We start from the raw sequence: 16,114 nt of genomic DNA, 5'->3' as shown, positions 1-16,114 counted from the left end.
ATGGACAAACTGAGAAATAATAAGAGGAAATAAATTGGTGGAACCAAGTCCTGGAGAAGACATAAAGTATGACCAAGCAGAGGCAGAGAACTATTCTGGGCAAAGACAGTTTCTACTTTCCAGGGTGACCACAGGTTCCGGCTCACCCAGGAGAGTTGTTGTACACTGTTCCCACACAGTTCTAATGCATCGTGTGCTTGTGTAAGTGTTACTTGTGTGTCCTTTCACTCTCAGAAGTATCCTGGTTTGAATGAGAAATTACATGGTCCCTCCATAGTGCTTCTTCACCCCTAACAGAAATGAAGGGAGAAAGGAAGCTCTGTTAAAGAAGTGGAGAGATGTTGAGTAGAATAGTAAGAGAACTCACGAGAGGTTGCCTCAGTCACCACAGTGAGGTAGGAGGCTGGGTTTTCCGGGCGTCCAGGGTGATGGAGGTTTGGGTCTTATGGAGAGTAGGAGAGGGCTGGTACCACCGACACAGTGAAACTCCTGGGAAGCCAAGAGATAAACTGAAAGATGCTCAGGGGACCTCCACGGCCGGACAGCATTTTATCCACGGCACTTAAAATCCAGGGGTCTTTGAGTTTCTATGTTCATAATTTAGATTCAACAAAGATCGATTTTGGTATGTTTATCTTATTTTGTCCTTTGAAAACTAGAAAGCCATGTATCTGAAATTCTTTTCACAAAATCAGAACCCTCTATTCAGTCCTTCGAATAAAACCAATCTCTTGTGTCAATCATGGATTTCTTTTTTTCTTTCCCCCTAGAGAGGATCTCACTCTATTGCCCAGGCTGAAGTGCAGTGGTGCGATCATGGCTCACTGCAGCCTTCATGTTCTGGGTTCAAGGATTCTCTCACCTCAGTCTCCCAAGCAGCTGGGACTACAAGCTTGTGCTACCACACCTGGATAATTTGGTTTATTTTTGTAGAGACGAGGTCTCACTTTCTTTTCCAGGCTGATCGCGAACTCCTGGAATCAAGCAGCCCTCCCGCCTCAGCTTCCCAAAGAGCTGGGATTACAGAGGTGAGCTACAGTGCTCAGCTGATATGGATTTCAATTTTTATCTTTTTGTTTACTCAGCAAATATTTATGTGTCACAACACCTCACTGTATGATTGTATCTCTCTGAGACAGCATGACACTGGTCCCACCAACTACTGCCAATCTGTTTACATTTCCACCTTCCTCCTAGCAATAAAGTCTCTAAACATAGACAAACATTCCAACATTCATTTTCTTTCACAAGCTCATGCACAAACTCACTCTCTTCTTTCTTTCTCTCCCAGTCTCAGCCTGTCTCCAAAAAATATACATTATATTTTTCTCCTTCAGTATTTCTTTGCTTTCCTACAGCCACATAAGCTAATGCATCAACTGTTTTTAAAAAGCTATGCATACAAAGACTTGAATGCAAATGCTTGTAACAGCTTCATTCCTAAATTCCGAAAAACTGGAAACAATCCAAGTGTCCTTCAATGGATAAACAAATGGTGTTATAGCCACACAATGGAATTTTTCCTATCAATATAAAGGAACTGATGTGTGGAAGAACACGGATAAGTTTCAAACGCATTGTGCTGAGTAAAAGAAGTCAGATTCAAAAGGTTGTATACTGTATGGTTTCGTTTATATGGCAATATGGAAAAAGCAAACCGGATCAGTGGTGCTTGGGGCTGGGGTTGGGGAAAAGAGATTGACTACAAAGGGACAAGAGGAAGTTTTCTGGGGTGATTTAAATATTCTATATCTTGGTTGTTATATGACTGTACGTGTTTCTCAAAACACAACTATCTGCATAATTCAGAAAGGATGATTTTTTCGTTTGTAAATCATGCCTCAATAAACCCGATTGCTTAAAAAAAAAAAATTTGATAATATTTTAATGTTTCCCCATGTACATTTTGTTCCTTTTTAATAAAACTTATTCTTAAAAATGTAAAAGTTATGGAATAAATTTTTAATGATTAAAGGGTTATTGTTATTATTTTTAAAAAAGAAATTTTTATACCTATTTTATATCCAGTCATCTCATTAAACTAATTAGTTTTAGTAATATTTTGAGCTGTTTAGGTAGTATGTTATTTAAAATACTGCTTGGCACATAATGAGTGATTAATAAACAACGTTATTATCATCCAGGACTCTGCTATATTCCAGTAAAATAGATTAATAACTCAGTGCCATTTTATAGCATTAAAATACATATAAGCAAGAAAATAATAAAAACATAAGTAATTATAGCCCAATATGATAAGTACCATACTAGAGGTATATATTAATTTGGTTTTGATTGGGATGTTTTGATGTCTGTAATATAATTTTAAATATGCTAGTATAAAAGGGGCTGTCTAAATATGTGTGGTGGTTTTAAATTATGCTTTAGGAATGATCATTTTCTTTCATCAGAAATTCATAATCCAGGCTGGACACAGTGGCTCACAGCTGTAATCCCAGCACTTTAGGAGTCCAAGGAGGGCAGATCACCTGAGGTCAGGATCAGGTCAGCCTGATCAACATGGTGAATCCTCATTTCTACTAAAAATACAAAAATTAGCCGGGCGTCGTGGCAGGTGCCTATAATCCCAGCTACTTGGGAGGAGGCTGAGGCAGGAGAATCGCTTGAATCTGGGAGATGGAGGTAGCAGTGAGCTGAGACGGCGCCATTGCACTCCAGCCTGGGCAACAAGAATAAAACTCAGTCTCCCCCACAAAAAAAAATAAAATAAAGAGAAAATCATAATCCAGGGTGTACGGCTAGTATTTACTCAGAGCAAACTATAAAGGTAATGTAACTGCTACAAATATTTCAACTAATAATACCTTAATCAATATGAGACTTTTTAAATGAATGAGATTCAAAAATGCATTTTTGTGAAAATAATGTAATATAAAGCAGTCATTTTGGAAAGAGGCTCTCAACATAGACATTAATGGTATTCAAAATTTTCTACAAAATTTAGAGGCAATCCACACTCAATAGGTAACATTAACAGAGTAAGATCTGTTTTTGGAATATTTTCTCATCACAATATAATGGCTTTTTGGCCTGTTCCTCAAAGCCCAATTAGTTACCAGCTAGGTTGCTAGTAAATGCTCAGTGAATCATTTGTGGCAGACAATAGTTAATGTATTTTCCTAATTGAAAAAAAAAGCATTTTTATTTTGTATTTTATTTGTATTTATATTCTGTATATTTCCCAGTTGACTAGCTTTAAAAAATAAAAAAGAAACATCTGTATCTTAAAGTCTTCTAGTATTAACAGAAGAAGCACCACATAACACAAAAACAAACATGCTTTTCTAAATACAAGGAACTGAATCCTGTTCAAGCTTTTCTCCAACTGTAAAAATGCATGTCACTTAATTTTTCAGAACCATAGTTTTATTAATTTGTTTTAAAGATGTAAAACTAAGAGTGAACAGTAAGACTTTGCTTAAGACTCATCCATTGCAGGTTGACCTCCCAGAGATGGGACTGACTTCCTTCAAAGCTCCATGGCAACAAGCTATGGCCCAGTGATTGAGACAGTTTCTCAAAACTTGAACATCAGTCCCTCGGCATATCAAAGGAAGGGCTGGTATTTCCCCAGTTGTGAACACAGGTATGCCTAATACTGTTGTTTATTTGTTACGCCATATGACTTTAACCATCTGGCTTAGATCCCAGGCCTCTGCTGCATCAGGGGAGGGGTAACTGTCCCCCAAGCCTGCCCCAATCCAGAAAGCAAAGGTACCACAATGGAACTGAAGCAAGGTTCACTTCACTTCTGATCCTAGCCCCTGAGTACATAATAGGAGAAATCCATGTTGTGTGATCATGAAACTTAAAGGCTCCAGGGCTCAAGGATGGAAATCTCTAACAGTCTAATGTCTGAACCTACTGTATCTCTTCACACTGACCCAAATGGTGATGGACAACAGATTAACCCTCTGACACCCCCTCTATGAATTTTCCCCAGTAATCCCTACTCCAGCAGTTTTGTCATGGGTACTGTGTGATCATTTGCCCTTGTTTGCACGACAAGAGTTTTGTACGAGAACACTGCATTTCAAGATTCTAGAAATGAAAAGTTTCTGCATAGAAAATTTAGAAGCTCAATGTGATGCTTCCAGTGATGTCAAAGGTCAGGAAGAGTTAGATAATATTACTCCTGGCAGAAAGCGATGTAAGAAAAAGAAATTATTAGTAGCTTCAGAAGGATTCATGATTTATCAATGTTTATACTACATATGCTAGTTCATATTTATTTATTGAATATGCTAATACATTAATAAAACATATTTCACTTAATATTTTATACATTGTATTTTTTGTTAAGTATAAGATTAAAATTAAAGTTTTAGGCTTATAGACAGTACTGATAATTGTATTTAAAAATTAAAGACGTTTTTTATTTTATTATTATTATACTTCAAGTTTTAGGGTACATGTGCACAATGTGCAGGTTTGTTACATATGCATACATGTGCCATGTTGGTGTGCTGCACCCATTACCTCGTCATTTAGCATTAGGTGTATCTCCTAATGCTATCCCTCCCCCCACCCCCCATCCCATAACTGTCCCTGGTGTGTGATGTTCCCCTTCCTGTGTCCATGTGTTTTCATTGTTCAATTCCCACCTATGAGTGAGAACATGCAGTGTTTGGTTTTTTGTCCTTATGATAGTTTGCTGAGAATGATGATTTCCAGCTTCATCCATGTCCCTACAAAGAACATGAACTCATCATTTTTTATGGCTGCATAGTATTCCATGGTGTATATGTGCCACATTTTCTTAATCCAGTCTATCATTGTTGGACATTTGGGTTGGTTCTAAAACTTTGCTATTGTGAATAGTGCCGCAATAAACATATGTGTGCATGTGTCTTTATAGCAGCATGATTTATAATCCTTTGGGTATATACTCAGTAATTGGATGGCTGGGTCAAATGGTATTTCTAGTTCTAGATCCCTGAGGAATCGCCACACCAACTTCCACAACGGTTGAACTAGTTTACAGTCTCACCAACAGTGTAAAAGTGTTCCTATTTCTCCACATCCTCTCCAGCACCTGTTGTTTCCTGACTTTTTAATGATCGCCATTCTAACTGGTGTAAGATGGTATCTCATTGTGGTTTTTTTATTGGTATTTTCATTTTGAAACCAGAGAGGGAAATTTGGCAATATCTAACAAAGTTGCATGTGCATGTATCCTTTACCAGTCCTTTAGAAATGATCATTAATTCGCTTCTAGCAATTTCATATTGTTGTTCCAAGAATATGAAAATATATATGTGCAAGATTATTTATTAAAATGTTATTTGTATTGGAAATAATCTATACATACACAAAAAGTAGGTTAAATAAACTATAATGCATCCACACAGTTGATTATTATGCAGCTTTTAAAATGAATAATAAAGATATTTATGAGCTGATATGGATTTATCTTCAGTATATATCACTAATTGAAAGACAGCAAAGTGCAAAACATTTTTATAGTATTCTACTTTTTGTATTAAAAAATGATAAATACAAAAAATATACGGCTTCACATTTTTGCAAAACGTGCATGCAACATAGAGTATACTAGAAAGTAATGAGACTAGTATACCGTGGGTGGCTGAGAATGGGGTGGGCTGGATGGAGGATGACAATGGTGTAAGAAAAAATGGTTGGGAGGAGTGATATTTCTCTGGGTATTCCTCTTTGTATAGTTTCAGCTTGTGAATTATATTAATGTGTTACATACTCATTAAAATAAAGTATAATTAATATAATTAAGAGATGGGGGAAAGCCCAAAAACAGGATAGAAACAAAAAACAAACTATATTTCAAATAAATAATCACAATAAAATGTGGGGGAAAAACAGCCGACCTAATGAGTATTATAATGCCATATTCCTTCTAGGTAAAGATAAAAACTGCAAACAAATGTTTGACTCCAGTGAATAAAGTTGTGTTTGTTTTTACCATAGACACATGAGTTAGTACTTCTGAAACTGACTATATATGTTATGACTGAACAAATGAATAAATACATTATGAATAATGAGAACCAGGTTTCTCACTATTGGAGAAGGGATTTAAACATGAGAAAGGAGAATGTAGGAATAAACCCTGTGGTGTTCTATTGAAATTGGTGGTATCGGTATGAATTTATGGCTTTTAACATACAGAGATAAACAGAGCTGTCAGGGAAATATCAATGAACAAAGTGAGTCCCTGCCTTCATCAGTTGATAATTTTAGAAGTAGGAAATAAGGACATAGACATCCCCAGTCACTGCGGAGACAACCTTTCCTTAGGATCATAAAAATTATTCATAAATGATACAATGTAACACCAAAGGGCGGAAATGCTGTCTTACTAAAGGACTTTCTAAAGGAACACAGTGTGACTTTAAGTTAGAGGAAATTTCAGGAAACACCATTTCATGCTGCTCATATGAAGTGTCCATCTTTATCACTGCAGCATTGGTGGCCAGTGGCAAAGGCAGTGGGGGCTGATGAGGCAATGGCAGCCATCGGAGGCATCCGGGGAGCCCAAAAGAGAAACTCATTTGTGAGACCTGGAACTGTTGGCAGGGTGCTTACAGAGTTCCCAGGCATCAGAGTCCTTAGCATCCCAAAGCTGTGAAAGAGGCTGGAGTAGAGAGTAACAAAAGGGGATATGCTACAGAGGAGATGAAAGTTCTGTTAGTATGCATGCAAAAAGTCTCTATGAGCCAAAGGATACCCAGTAATAATTGAGTGAAAAGTTTAGATTTTCTGTCTCTTTCAATAGTAGGTAGAGGGGAAAACTATATATATGTGTGTGTGTATGTGGCACACAAATCCAAACACATCCACATATAAAAACAATGAGAATGATCTTAAAACCCATGGTATTGAGAAATATGATTGTATAAGATACCCCTAATTTACATGTTAAAATTTTAATGCCATTGGATAATGATTTATTTCAAATTAAGTAGATTTCTTTTTTAAGTTAAGTATGTAAGATATTCAAGAGTAAGAGGTACTAATGATGCTCAATACATTTTAATTTTCTTCTCTGCTTCCCCTTAGCACTGCAGAAGTTAATTAGAAAACACACTGTATCCCAGAGGCTATGCTGAATTCCTTATATAGTCGGTCCTCCCTAACTATGAGTTCTGCGTCCATGGATTCAACTAACCACTGATCATCAAAAATAGTAGGAAAAAAATACTATACAGATGGTTGCATATGTATTGAACATGCACAGACTTTTTCTTGTCATTATTCCCTAAAAAATACAATATAACAACTATTTGTATAGGATTTAAATTGTATCTGGTATTATAAGCAATCTAGAGATGTTTTAAAGTATATGGGAGGGTGTGTGTAGGTCATAACAAATGCTACACCATTTTATATAAAGGACTTGAGCTTCAGTGGATTTTCGTATCTTCAAAGGGTCTTAGAATAAATCCCCCATTGCTACTGAGGGACGATTATATTCATTTTTGCACTTTAAACTCCCAATATTCCTTTCTCTGCATTTTACAGTTGAGGAAACAAGGATAGGAAGATTAAGTACTTTGCCCAGATACAATCAGCCAACGAACACCAAAGCATGTACTCAATACAGATACAGTAGGACTCAAAGTCTCATACTTTTAAGCACTACCACAGTTCTGCTTCCTGACGAAAACCAAAATTAGCTCATAGCTTGAATGAAAAATGTATTCAAACTGGACATTTAATTTGAAAATAAATATTTCCTTTATATAAAGCTCTTAGGTAGATTACTTGTTCTATATTCATGAAAATGTGTTCACTTTTGACAATGTGACATTTAAAACCTTTAGTTCAATGGTAGTCAGGCTTAGAATATGTCTTTATAAATTACATAGTGACTTAGTCCTATTAACTTCTCTATATGTGTATATATATATATATATATATATTTTTTTTTTTTTTTTTTTTTTTTTGAAATGGAGTCTCACTCCGCCGCCCAGGCTGGAGTGCAGTGGCATGATCTCGGCTCACTGCAACCTCCATCCCCCGAGTTCAAGTGATTCTCCTGCCTCAGCCTCCTTAGTAGTTGGGATTACAGGCACCTGCCACCGCACCCGGCTAATTTTTGTATTTTTAGTAGAGGCGAGGTTTCACCATCTTGGTCTTGAACTCCTGACCTCGTGATCCGCCCATCTCGGCCTCCCAAAGTGCTGGAATTACAGGCATGAGCCACTGCGCACGGCTGTTTCTATTATATTAAAAACCCATAATTATAAAAATGGTGACAAGAAATAGATTAAACCTTGAAGGGTCCTGATTGGGTGAACATGAAGGACCCCTTTAGAGTGCTATTTACATAGGTATATACATGTGTAGAAATTAAATGAGCTATGCAATTAAGATTTTGTGTGCTGTATTGTATACACTGTATGCCTCAATTTATTTATTTATTTATTTATTTATTTATTTATTTATTTATTTTGAGATGGAGTTTCACTCTCCGCCCAGGCTGGAGTGCAATGGCACGATCTCAGCTCACTACAACCTCTGCCTCCCAGGTTCAAGTGATTCTCCTGCCTTAGCCTCCGGAGTAGCTGGGATTACAGGCACGTGCCACCATGCCCAGCTAATTTTTGTTTTTTAATAGAGATGGGGTTTTGCCGTGTTGGCCAGGCTAGTTTTGAACTCTTGATCTCAGGTGATCCACTCGTCTCGGCCTCACAAAGTGCTGAGATTACAGGTGTGAGCCACCTTGCCTGGTAGCCTCAACTTGAAACAAGAAGAAAAGAAGAGAGGAAGGGAGGAAGGGATGGAGCGAAGGAGGGAAGGTAGGAAGAGAAGGAGAGAGGGCAGGAATGAGGGAAGGGAGGGAGGAAGGAAGGAAAAAGAAGGAAGAAAAAAGAAAGAAAAAGAAAGAGAAAGAAAAAGAAAGAGAGAAAGAAGAAAAGAAAGAGAAAGAAAGAGATGGAGGGAAGGAGGGATGGAGGGAGGGAGGAAGGAAGGAGAAGGAGGAGGAAGAGGAAGAGGAGGAGGAGGGAGGGAGGGAGGATGGGGAAGAAGGAAGGAAGAAAGGGAAAGAGAGAAAGAAAATAGATGACTAGAGTATGTTATGTGGTTGCTAGTTTGGGAACTAAATCAGGTGTTCAGTTTGGACATGTTGAAATTGTAGGCATAGAGAAGACAGTTGAATATATAAGGAGGGATTTAGTCTAAAATGGAAATAAAGATTTGAAAATCATCTTTGTATAGATGGCACCTAAAGCCACAATACCACCTGAGATTCCTGGGAAGTAAGTGAAACAATATGCTAAATCTCAGAATTTAAAAAAGTTTGTGAAAATAAGAGCAAAGGTCCACCAAAAGTGTCGAAAACAAGAAGATGAGGAAAGGATGAAATAGTATAGTATAGATGCCAGGGAGACAGATGATTATTTAACTTTTATTTTTTATTATTTTATTTCACAGAGATGAATCTTTAAACTCTACAGCCTGGCACAATTATCTGAAGGAGGAAAAGAATGATCTAACCTGTGAGGACACAGTAAATAATTATTTAAATGCTTGGGGGATATTAAAAAACATTTCAAGGCGATCATGAGATCACTGTCAGTTAACCAGGAATAATGACGAGGAAAGCGATATATTGATTAACATATGACAAACGGAAAGGGCAAAAAAAAATCTTGAAGCTGAGCATAGTGATGCGCACTTGGAATCCAAGCTACTTAGGAGGCTGAGATAGGAGGATTGCTTGAGCCCAGTAGTTTGAGGCCAGCCTGGGAAAAAAATAAAAGAAAACTTTGGCGTTAATCTATGAGAAATTCCTCCAATTTAAAGTGATTTCATCATTTTTAAACCATGATATTATATGTAAAACAGTAAAATATAATTTTTAAATTTGCTACACTAAATTTGTTTCTTTTTGATAGTTTATAAATATAAATCAAAATTGATTCTGTTTTATAAATCTATATGCGATTGCCCACATTTAATCTAAAGTTTCAGCAGAATTCATTAAATACTTTGTTCAAATGTGGGTCTATTTACTAATATTATTATGGATATCTTAATCTAGTTGAAAAAATGCTTAATCTAGTTGAAAAATTACTACAGGGCTTAGTAACCAAAACAGCATGGTACTGGTAGGTACAAAAACAGATAAACAGACCAGTGGACCAGAATAGAGAACCCAGAAATAAGACAGCACACCTACAACTATCTGATCTTTGACAAATCTGACAAAAACAAGCAATGGGGAAAGGACTCCCTATTCAATAAATGGTGCTGGGATAACTGACTAACCACATGTAGAAGATTAAAACTGGACCCCTTCATTATATACAAAAATTAACTCAAGATGGATTAAACACTTAAATGTAAAACCCAAAAACTGTAAAAACTCTGGAAGACAACCTAGGAAATACCATTTAGGGCATAGGCATGGGCAAAGATTTCCTAATGAAGATGCCAAAAGCAATTGCAACAAAAACATAAATTAACAAATGGAGTCTGATTAAACTAAAGAGCTTCTGTACAGCAAAATAAATTATCAACAACTAAACAGACAAACTCCACAATGGGTGAAAATTTTTGCAAACTATGTATCTGACAAAGGTCTAATATCTAGCATCTACAGGAAACTTAAATTTACAAGAAAAAATAAAACCTCATTAAAAAGTGGGAAAAGGATATGAACAGACACTTTTCAAAAGAAGACATTCATGCAACCAACAATCATACCAAAAAAGTTCAGCATCACCGACCATTAGAGAAATGCAAATCAAAACCACAATGAGAGACCTTCTCACACCAGTCAGAAGGGCTGTTATTAAAAAGTCAAAAAATAACAGATGTTGGCAAGGTTGTGGAAAAGAGGAATGCTTATACACTGTTGGTGAGAGTGTAAATTAGTTCAGCCATTGTAGATGATAGTGTGGCAATTCCTCAAAGACCTAAAGTCATAAATACCATTCAACTCAGCAATCCCACTACTGGGTATATACTGAAAGGAATATGAGTTGTTCTATCATAAAGACACATGCACATATATGTTCATTGCAGCACTATTCACAATAGCAAAGACATGGAATCAACCTAAATGCCCATCAATGATAGACTGGAAAAAAGAAAATGTGGTACAAATACACCATAGAATATTATGTAGCCATAAAAAAGAATGAGATCATGTCCTGTGCAGGAACATGGATGGAGCTGGAGGCCATTATCATTAGAAAACTAACACAGAAACAGAAAACCAAGCACCACATATTCTCACTTATAAGTGGGAGCTAAATGATGAGAACACATGGACACGTACAGGGGAACAACACACACTGGAACCTGTCAGAGGGTGGAGGATGCAGGACGGAGAGGATCAGGAAAAATAACTGGTGGATACTAGGCCTAATACATGGGTGATGAAATAATCTGTACAACAAACTGCTGTGATACAAGTTTACCTATGCAGCAAACCTGCACATATACCCTTAATTTAAAATAAAAGTCGGCTGGGTGCAGTGGCTCACACCTGTAATCCCAGCACTTTGGAAGGCCAAAGCGGGTGGATTGCCTGAGATCAGGAGTTCGAGACCAACCTGACCAACATCATGAAAACCCGTCTCTACTAAAAATACAAAAAGCTGGGCATGGTGGCACGTGCCTGTAATTCCAGCTACTTGGGAGGCTGAGGCACAAGAATCACTTGAATCCAGCAGGCGGAGGTTGCAGTGAGCTGAGATCATGCCACTGCACTCCCGCCTAGGTGACAGAGTGAGACTCTGTCTCAAAAATAAATAAATAAATAAATAAATAAATAAATAAATAAATAAATGTCAAAAAAAAAAAAAACACTGAATCAGAAACTGGGGTAAGATTCAGCAATGTGCGTTCTAACTATGAAAATTTGAGATTGACTGACCTAAGGCATGGAATACGGAAGGCAGACACCAAATTTGTCAGACTCCAGTGCAGTCATTAGGGGAGAATATTCCACCCAGGATAGGACTCTTCCATTAACCTTATTGTGAGCTGAATAAAATGCCTCTCAAAACCTTTTCCCTTTGCTCTCATTTTAAGTTCAAAAAACAACCTTTTTATCACATTGCTTACCTTTCTAAATAGCTTGTCATGATAAAAAGAGGAGTCCTTAAAGGGGAACAGAATCATCCTAATCTTGAACAGGTGGCTAATACTGTACCTTAACTGACAGACTCAAGGGTGGCAAACATCAAAAGCTAGAATGCAGTAGTAACTAAGATGGAATTTAGGTTAAAAATCAATTGTAAAAGAACAAGTTGAGCAATACTTGGTGTACAAGTATCTCATATGACAAAGACATAGAGCTTTTTTAAGTGCAAAAGTGACTTATGACAACAGTATGACAAGACTACCAATGTATTCATGCAAATCTAAATTGCCTTTATAGGAAAATGTTCACTCAAGGCAAATAAAAGTCTCATTCTAAAGTGCATTGTGCAGAACATAAGCAAAGCATTATGTTTTATTCTGATATTAAATTTTAACAGAGTACTTGAACTGGTATCTGAAGTATAGTGATAGGGAGGCAAAGTGTATTAAAATTGGCCCTTTCATTAGGACATCCCACAGAGCAACTGGGACACAGATTCTGTGGCATACAACAGACATGAGTAGCTATGATCATTTTGAGGAGTCAGGGACATTCTTATGCTTGCTTTGTTTTTGGCGCTGTGGGATATTAAGTGGCCACCTAACCCCCTTTGCAGGTGAAAAACCTTTGTAGGAGGAATTCAAATGAGAAAGTATCTACTTGATGCTTCTCCTGCTTGGTGTACAGTGATCAGAAGCGTGTGGGCAAAGGCTAGTTTTAATGGTAACGCACATGATAGTGCATCAGGCTAGAGACTCTTCTCTCTTACCTCCTTCAATTTAAATCCCAATGCTATCACATTTACACTCTCTGCAATTACAAATATCCCAATCCCACCAGAGAAACAGAAAGCCAGGGAGTTGGGGAGAACTAGTTAAGAGATGAGACAGCAAGTTGCACTGGTTGTAAGTAACTTTCTTTTGTCTCCACTGTTCAGATTTGATAATAACAAATCTATCAGAACTCTTTTCTGGGAAAGTGTAATAAGATGGAAATTTTTTCTCCTAAGTTTTATGGAAAAACCATACACTGTAGAAAAGCAATTGGAGTTTATTTAAGCCTCTAGAGTTAGAATGGCATTTCTTGGAAAGTGGACCCATGCTGAAATGGGGACACAACACTGCTCATGTGAGCTGTGCATGCCTCATCAACCCAATCAGGTTATATAAGCTATTTGGAGTAATGGATGATTCTTCTCTAGTGCTCGCTAAAGGGCTTAGCACCCTGTAGATCCACGCTGATGTTTAGGGAATACTTGTTGTGTTGAATTGTTTCTGAACACCTCCCTAGTATTCTATTTTAGATATTATTTTTGTTTTTTTAATTCTGAATGCAGTTCTTTGGATGTACTCACCCTGCAAGTATGTTATCTCAAAGCTTAGAAGTCCTTCTGAGGTTCCATGGCCCTTCACTCTGAGAGACAGAAACACTGGAACTCCAACAGAGGAGGTTGCAGAGATCATTAGTAGGAGTTACAAGTCTAACATTGATCCTAAACCCAGTTTCTCTAACTCCAGTTTCAGTGATCATACCAAGAACTTACAATTGAATACCATTATTTTTTAGGCATCCACTATAATCATATTTGCCTTCATTACCTATTTCCTTATAAAGTTCCAGTCCTTTAAAAGATTGTCTTTCAGGCTTTACCTAGACTTCCTTAAGTATACATTTATTCATTATTAAGCTTGCTGTGTGTTTAGCTAGTCCTCTGTTTAGTATCCTGCACCCAGTACTCCGCTTGACGTGAGCTATTGAGTAATAATTTAATGAATAGATAAATAAGGAAATAAGGAATGAAAACAACAATAATTCCCACAGGACTGTATTTTGTGAGACTGACATTATAAGAAGCTACTTATATTGCCAAGGAAATCCTTAATGTATTTCCTGCTATAAGTGTATGTGAAAGAACACTACCTGCCCTTCAATCTACCAAAAACAAAGAAAAGAATAGTTGTCATCCATACCCCTTTGTTAAACATGAAACATCAACTCTATGGGAGGAAGGAATAAGAGCCAACTTCCCTTTGAAACATAATAAACACAAGGAATCATAAAAGTTTAGTTGAATGCCATGTTCTCACTCTCTTGTTAATACAGTGTTTTTTATTTCAATATGGTAAGTTGATATCTTAAATGCTTGGTGCATGTAAATTTGAAAGACAAAGTAAAAATATCTAAAAACTTAATGGAAAGAACATACCACAATACATTTGATCAACAAGAATGAAACCATCCCCAAGATAACTTTATAAAATTGATTAAGAGACTCTTGCATGATACCACTACACCAGTGGTGCTTCCAAAGTTGATTAAGGAAAAAAATAAAGCTCACCTAAGCTTGCAGCACAATCAGCACTAATCATTAAGCCAGCTTGCCCTTTCATCCTCTTCCTTGTAGCTGGTCACTGCTTACTACCCCAGTATAAGGTAGCCCTTGTCACAAGACTCTTTGTTCCTTTTCTGTTCCATAGATAAAATCTAAGGCATTGTGAGATGATAAGCTTTGCTTTTGAATTTATTCTTTAGGTTCCACATACCAACAAAACTAGTGATGCCAGCTGCTCTGAAGAAGCTGACTCATGGAGGAATGCAGTTTCTACATCCTGATGATTACATTCCACTTACCCTGACCAATCAACAATCCAAATTTTTCAGCTTCTCATCCTCCACAATTCCCTGAAAGGACCCCTTCATGAAGCAAATTCGTGGCTTGAGATTTCCTCTCATTTCCTAGTTCAAAGGCCTTGTGATTATTAAACTCATTCTCGGCTGTAAACCCTGCTGCCTCAGTGTATTGGTCCATTGCTGCACAATGAGCATACAAACGTGGCAGTCCTGTAACAAAAACACAGAAATTAAAAGGCAACTGTGGACATTGATATACAAAATTTATATTTATGATTGTACACAGACTGGATAACCAGCAGATTATGCCTAGCTCTGGCAAACAAAATATAGTCTCTCATTTAAAAATATACTGAATATATATTGACACTCTAATATGTCTTGTAAATGCTGATTAGACTTCATAGAAGATACTGGTCTCAATATATTAAAACAATGTGGATAGATTTTATGTTATCTTCTAAAATGAAGATCTCTATTTACTGGAGGTGATCATTACTAACAAGGATGCAAATTCAGTTTATCATCTTTATTGGAAACTTGAAGTGATGAGTTAGGGTGCTGACTTGCCAAATTTTTTATTGAACTGCAGCTGTCAGGGATAACAAACAATCTTAAAGTCAAGGTTAACAGGGCAGAGCCAGCAGTTTGGAAGGCCAAAGTGGGAGAATCACTTGAGCCCATGATTTTGAGGCCAGTCTGGGTAACCCAGTGAGACTTTATCTCTGCTAAGAACAATAATAATAATAATAAAATTAGCCAGGCATGATGGTGGACAGCTGTAGCCCTAGCTACTCAGGAGGCTGAGATGGGAGTATCACTTGAGCCTGGAAAGTCAAGGCTGCAGTGAGCCAAGATCATGCCACTGCACACCAGCCTGAGTAACAGAGCAAGACCCTGTCTCAAAAAAAAAAAAGGCAGAGGAAAAGACTTTGGTTTTGTATACATTCAGGTCACTGAGTCAAGGTGATAAAGTAGGTGAAAAACTAAATTAATTTCCTTTTGTTTGGTGGAAAAAAGTAGGCACTAGCCCAGTTCTGCCTCCTGTGACACCATATGAATAAATAAAAAGCTCTAGAGAATAACGATCTACATCTGGTTCCATTATGTGAATTCACACATCATATAATATAATCACTTAACTCTCTGAGTCGTAGTTTTCTAAGTGAGAAAATAAAAATTCCTGCCCCATTACTTCAGAATCTTGTAATGTCACAACATTATATTTCTGAACATTTTGTGATGGTAAACATTATGCAAACATTAGACATCATTATTATTTTGCTTAGACTACATGAAGATATTATTTTCTAAAGTATGATTATGTATGGGAGTCTTTAATAAAATATGACTTAAGGAAAATACTTGAAAACCATGACCTATTAC

At 37.0% G+C, this 16,114-nt stretch overlaps 1 long non-coding RNA gene across 4 annotated transcripts; it reads left to right on the top strand.

Moving 5' to 3' along the window:
- Window positions 1-787: 787 nt before the first annotated feature.
- LOC129059952 (uncharacterized) lies at window positions 788-14,879 on the top strand. 4 transcript variants are annotated; one of them, XR_008526199.2, is made up of 6 exons: window positions 788-1,028; window positions 3,460-3,607; window positions 7,057-7,183; window positions 8,456-8,798; window positions 9,436-9,500; window positions 14,630-14,876. It is a non-coding gene; the product is annotated as an uncharacterized LOC129059952 (long non-coding RNA). The 4 variants fall into 4 exon arrangements; XR_008526200.2 differs by lacking the exon at window positions 8,456-8,798; XR_008526202.2 differs by lacking the exon at window positions 7,057-7,183 and having other exon boundaries at window positions 14,630-14,769.
- The last annotated feature ends 1,235 nt before the right edge of the window (window positions 14,880-16,114 follow it).

Source organism: Pongo abelii, chromosome 5 (assembly GCF_028885655.2).
Source record: "Pongo abelii isolate AG06213 chromosome 5, NHGRI_mPonAbe1-v2.0_pri, whole genome shotgun sequence".
Lineage (NCBI taxonomy): Eukaryota > Metazoa > Chordata > Mammalia > Primates > Hominidae > Pongo > Pongo abelii.
Note: the sequence above shows the minus strand (reverse complement) of the source record. Positions and strands in the feature narration are given on the sequence as shown.